This window comes from Arachis duranensis, chromosome 4 (assembly GCF_000817695.3).
Source record: "Arachis duranensis cultivar V14167 chromosome 4, aradu.V14167.gnm2.J7QH, whole genome shotgun sequence".
Lineage (NCBI taxonomy): Eukaryota > Viridiplantae > Streptophyta > Magnoliopsida > Fabales > Fabaceae > Arachis > Arachis duranensis.
Window position 1 is genome coordinate 45,421,935 of NC_029775.3, and position 6,584 is coordinate 45,428,518.

General features: G+C 36.0%; 1 long non-coding RNA gene across 1 annotated transcript; it reads right to left on the bottom strand.

Moving 5' to 3' along the window:
* Positions 1–1,496: 1,496 nt before the first annotated feature.
* LOC110277206 (uncharacterized) lies at positions 1,497–2,078 on the bottom strand. Its single transcript, XR_002369794.2, has 3 exons — positions 1,990–2,078; positions 1,771–1,880; positions 1,497–1,513 (listed from the first exon to the last, which is right to left on the bottom strand). It is a non-coding gene; the product is annotated as an uncharacterized LOC110277206 (long non-coding RNA).
* Positions 2,079–6,584: the final 4,506 nt, after the last annotated feature.

A 6,584-nucleotide genomic window follows, 5' to 3' on the forward strand; every position in this document is an offset into this window, starting at 1 on the left:
AAAGAACTCTAATAAATAGTTCATCACATAGTTGTTTACCGTGGTTAATATACATCTCTTAAATTACAAGCATAGCCAATCATTGTGTGACACCAACAATTTGGCACATCACTACAGTTTAAACATTCTAAAACAGTTATATTTTCAGCTCTGGAACCATATATTTTCAGTGCAATTAATTTACCTAGAAAATATCCTAATGGTAAATGATGTATAGATATATATTAATTTTTATTATGAAAGAATAAGATCTACATTCCAAAATTAGTGGTACAGTATAATTTATTGTTAATTATTGTTCACACTTGACACATAGTAAGCAAAAAGCATGGAGAATTTGAACAGTAGTTAAAAGAGAGGTGTTTGTTGAGGATAATGGGGTATATAGTAGATACAACTAATCTGAATTTACCATACTACTATAATAGCGAGGGAATGAAGTATAAGTTGTAGAGAATAATTTGATTGAATAGTTAAAATGAATATGTATATGTATGATTTTTTTTTCAAAAAGATGGTTTGCATTATCACTGTTACTTAAGATAATAAAAGATTACTAAAGATGTAAGGTTTGAGTCACGTACTGCTGGATTGGCAAAAGGCTCCCCATCCAGTGATTCAGGAAAAACCTGAGACAGAGGAAAAATATATCAAATTATAATTGAACAGTTGACAAGTTGGATTTTGTCACCGAATCAAGTAAGAAGAAGAAAAAAAAGAGCTACTCACAGCCAAAAATCGATATTCCCTTTCTCTTTCTATATAAGCTAGTATCTGAATCCATGCAAAAAGGAAAAATCATTAGTAAAATTCATTTTCGTGATAAATATTTATACTATTCAAAATTATTATTAATTACTACAAAGGAATAAAAAGCTACAACTATAAACAACTCATAACAAAAGATGACACCATGACAAGCTCATACTCATGTTGATGTTCATTTTAAAATTTAAATATTGAAGAATCCAGATTTTTAATCTCATAAATCCCTGCCACAAGGCATTATAAGTTGACCTTAGAAAAATATTCCTAACTTATAATTCAGAGCCGAGCAGTTCAGGGCCAGAACCTCTATTTTTTTAATGTCTAAAACAATGACAATAATTGTTTCGCTTTCACAAGGCTCCACGGAGAGTGCTGCAACTTCCTATCATACATCAAAAACCCAACCATCACATCAAACAACAGAGCTCATTTTAATCAAACAACAGAGCTCTTTATGGCATAGGAGATTAGGTCACTTTACATCTAAAATTAATTGGCCAATTCTCTTGTGCATTTAACTTTCATGCTGAAATTTGTCATTTTAATATATCAATTTGGAAAAAAGCTGTCATTTTAATGGAAGAGTCTTCTCCTAATCTCATTTGTGAGGAAGTTATTCTTTCACCTGGAGAGGGATAATCTTGGATGATCACAAACCCAAGTAGCTAGTAATAAAATCAAACTATGATGTAATTCACTAAAACCTATCATGACAAAATCAAAGCATTTCACTCACTGGATATGGCTGGATGCATAAATCAAGCAAAGTTAAGTTATTAGCAGCATCATCCATCAACCCCAAAATAAATAAAATCAAATCGGAAAATAAAAAAGTTGAAAAAAGAAAAAAGGCTTATCATCGTAGAAGAAAATATACTCCATCAAGCAAACAATACAAGAAATTAATATGAATAAAAAATAAAAATAGTAATTATAACAATTAACAAAAGAATAAACAGAGAAATTAGGTTTAAAAAACTGAAAAATTGTGAAGAGTGGCACCTGAAGCAAATTTTGAAGATATGAATCACCACATTTACCAAACTTCAAGGCTGGTCAATCTTCAACTCCTTTGCACAAACATCAAAGCCAATACACGCAGCAACTACTACCTGAACAAGAACAAGAACAAGTTGTCTGGCTACTAAGAAAACGAGAGAGAGAGAGGGAGAGAGAGAGAGAGAGAAATGGAAATAAGAGGCAAAAGCGCAGATCAAGCACTTTTGAGAATTAAAGGAAGCAGAGATTAAATCACAAAATCGGAAATGAAATCACAAAATTAGAAACAACGAGGGCGAGGAGCAGAGACTAAATCACAAAATCACAAACTGGCAAGGAGTAGAGAATCAGAAACAATGGACGGCGAGGAGAGGAGGAACCCTTCGCGACGGCGATGCCACGAGCTCAACTCAGAACTTCGTGCGACGGCGAGAAGACGAGGAATGATGCGAAGAGGGCCGAGTAGAGCTTCCCCATATGACGAGGGCACCCACGGTCTGTCCCTGCCGGCGGTGACACCACCTTCTACCGGAGGAGAAGAGTTCGAGGGATGAGGGCTGCTGGAAATGTTCGAGGGATGAGTGTGAATGGAGTGTTAATGGAGTGTGAATGGTGGTGATAAAATTAGGGTTACCTCAATATTTCCGACGGAAAATTTAAATTACAGATGGATTTTCCGTCTATAATAATTTAATAAAACGCAGCATTTTGTCTATTTAATTACAGATGGATTAACCATTTTCCACGGAAAAAAAATTAATTTTTCCGACGGAATTATCGACGGATTCTCTTTTCCGTTTGTAATTTATGCTAATTCATTTTTTTATTTTTCGACAAAAAATCCCTCTGAAATTCCCTCTGTATTTTTGTGGGATAAAATTCGTCGGAAATATCCATCTGTAATAACTAGTTTTCTAGTAGTGGCAATTTCAGGTATTTTCTGGCTGAAATTGAGGAGCTGGAGCTAAAGTCTGATTCAGAGGCAGAGAAAGCTGTAACACCATAATTAGCCTAAGCCTTACCTCATGTTGTAAAGCAAAGGTCAATCAGATATTACGATAGATCTAAGCTCATACATAATATATAATTAGAAGGAAAAATATAATCTAGAAGCCCGATGAATGATATAGCTCAACAACAGGATTTAAATGCACAAAGCGTACTAACGAAGCTACTAACTTAAGGCACAAGATATAGATGTAATATAAATAGGATAATAGTGTAATAGTGTAATATCATAAGGAACTAGCCCCAACTTATGGAGTTTAAGCCGACTAGCCATATACAGACCATACAGAAACCTGACAGTTTAAAAACAGCTTATACAAGTTTTGTTCTCTCATATACAAGCCTTTAGGCAAAGACAAAATACAAAAGTGAGATGTATAAACAAAATAAACAAAAAACTCCAAAAGAATCCCAGATCCTCCACTTCTGTCACCATCCAAGAACAACTGACCGAGGTAGGTTGCGACCTGCTTCTGAAAAACACAACAGAAATATGGTATGAGAACCGGAGGTTCTCAGTATGGTAACAGTGCCCAGTGATGCAGGATATAAGATCCCGGGATGCCAAAGGCAATCCTAAGCTCCATGTCCATCACAAGATTCAAGCTTAAAGCATTCTAAAACAGATAAGCATAAAGTATAAACCTTAACATAATTACACCAGGTAAACTATCTTAAGGGATTTCTATTCTAACCAAACACCGTTGTCCCACAGCCTTCACCAACCGATCCTCCATGCGATCCCATGCCACCGCCTTCCGAACCTCCTCAATCCCAGTAGAAAACAGAGGTAATATACAATGCAAGTAAAGCACAAGTAGAAGCATATAAGGCAATTGATGAGCGAATAACTTATACGCTTTTTGGCATTGTTTTTATGTAGTTTTTGGTAGGATCTAGCTACTTTTTGGGATGTTTTTATTAGTTTTTATGCAAAATTCATATTTCTGGACTTTACTATGCGTTTGTGTGTTTTTCTATGATTTCAAATATTTTCTGGCTGAAATTGAGGGACCTAAGCAAAAATCTGATTCAGAGGCTGACAAAAGACTGCTGATGGTGATGGATTCTGACCTCCCTTCACTCGAAGTAAATTTTCTGGAGCTACAGAAATCTAAATGGCGTGCTCTCAATTGCGTTGGAAAGTAGACATCTAGAGCTTTCCAGCAATATATAATAGTCAATATTTTGCTCGAGTTTTGATGATGCAAACTGGCGTTCAAACGCCCCTTCTCTGCCCTATTCTGAAGTCAAAACGCCATAACTGGCATAAAAGTTGGAGTTAAACGCCCAAACCGGCACAAAGACTGATGTTTAACTCCAAGAGAGGTCTCTACACGTGTAAAGCTCAATGCTCAGCCCAAGCACACACCAAGTGGGCCCGGGAATGGATTTCTGCATCATTTACCTATTTTTGTAAACCTTAGTAGCTAGTTTCATTATAAATAGGACCTTTAAATATTGTATTTTCATCTTTGGAATTTGACATCTTTGGAACGTTTTCCTTAGACATTGGGGGTTGACTTCACTGCCATGCCTACCTTCACCACTTATGTATTTTCAACGGTGGAGTTTCTACACACCATAGATTAAGGTTTGGAGCTCTGCTGTTCCTCGAGTATTAATGCAATTACTATTGTTCTTCTCTTCAATTCATGCTTATTCTTCTTCTATGATATTCACTCGCACTTCAACTTGATGAATGTGATGATCCGTGACACTTATCATCATTCTCACCTATGAACGCGTGCTTGACAACCACTTCCATTCTATTTAAGATTGAACGTGTATCTCTTAGCCTCCAATCCGAAAGACTGGAGTCTTCGTGGTATAAGCTATAATTATTGGCGGCCATTCCTGAGATCTAGAAAGTCTAAACCTTGTCTGTGGTATTCTGAGTAGGATCTGGGAAGGGATGACTGTGACGAGCTTCAAACTCACGAGTGGGCGTAGCGACAGACGCAAAAGGACAGTAAATCCTATTCCAACATGATCGAGAACTGACAGATGATTAGCTGTGCAGTGACAACGCATTTGGACCATTTTCACTGAGAGGACGGGAGGTAGCCATTGACGCCAGTGAAACCCAACATATAGCTTGCCATAGAAAGGAGTATGAAGGATTGGATGAAGGTAGTAGGAAAGCAGAGATTCGAGAGGGATGAAGCATCTCCATATGCTTATCTGAAATTCCCACCAATGATTTACATAAGTATCTCTATCTTTATTTTCGGTTTATTTATCTTTTTATTATGAACACTCCATAACTCAATTGAATCTGCCTGACTGAGATTTACAAGGTGACCATAGCTTGCTTCAAGCCGACAATCTCCGTGGGAACGAGCCTTACTCACGTAAGGTTTATTACTTGGACGACCTAGTGCACTTGCTGGTTAGTTGTGCGAAGTTGTGACAAAGAAGTGAGATTATGATTGTGCGACCAAGTTGTTGGCGCCATTGTGTATCACAATTTCGTGCACCAAGTTTTTGGCGCCGTTGCTGGGGATTGTTCGAGTTTGGACAACTGACGATTTATCTTGTTGCTTAGATTAGGTAATTTTCTTCTTCTTTTTATTTTCAAAAGTTTTCAAAAAATCTTTCAAAAAATTTTCTTCTTTTTTCATTTTTCTAAAGTTAATTTTCGAAAAAAATCCAAAAAAAAAATTTCATAAAATCATAAAAACTCAAAAATATTTCATGGTTCTTGTTTGAATCTAGGGCCAAATTTTAAGTTTGGTGTCAATTGCATGATTCTAATTGTCTTGCAATTTTTGAAACACATACGTTGTGTTCTTGATGATCTTCAAGTCCTTCTTGATGAATTTCCTTGTTTGATCTTCTTGATTTATTGATTTGCACTGCATGATGTTCTACATATGCATTCTTGCATTCATGTTGCCCAAACATGAGAAAGTTCTAAGTTTAGTGTCCTCCATGTTTTCTTTCATTAAGAAAACTGAGTTCTTGATGTTCATCTTGATCTTCAAGATTGTTCTTGGTGTTCATCTTGACGTTCATAATGTTCTTGCATATATCTTGTGTTTTGATCCAAGAATTATATGTGTTGACTCATTTTGTTGTTTTTCAAAATTGAAAACATTTATTCTTGAATAAAGGATTTAGCAAAATAAAGATCCAAGAACATAAAGCAGAGGAATTACAGAGAAAAAGTTGGGCGTTCAAAAGGCCCAGTGAAGTAGGAAAACTGGCGTTTAAACGCCAGCCAGGGTACTTGGTGATGTGTGGAAAACGATCCAACACAAAACTCACCGGCAAGTGTACCGGGTCGCATCAAGTAATAAAACTCACGGGAGTGAATTGTAGAAATTAAAAAGAACGGAAAGTAAAGGTGCTGAATCTTAAAGAACAAGAAATTAAATGACTGAAACTTAAAGGGCTTAAATGTAAATTGCAGTAACTTAAAATGCAAGAAATATACATTGCTTGAATGGAAATGGGAGTTGAGGATTGGGAATTCAGAATTTCAGCAAGAGAAAGTGAATTGCAACAATTAATAAAGCAGAAGATGAATTGGGAGTAAATAGAATTCAAACAGGAAATGAAATTTAATTGCAGCAGGGGTTCACAGAAGAACCAAAAAGGAAAAATGGGATCTCAGGACCTAAGAGACTAGATAGCAAAGTCTAGATCTCAATTGCCTTCCCAGATCAAAATTCACAAAGCAATTAACAAGAAATTGAAGAAGAAGCAGTAAAGAAAATGAAATTAAATTCAATTATGCAGAAGAGGGTTTAAAGAGATTTTGAATGGAGATTGAGACAGAATTTCCTCAATTCTTCACACCCAAA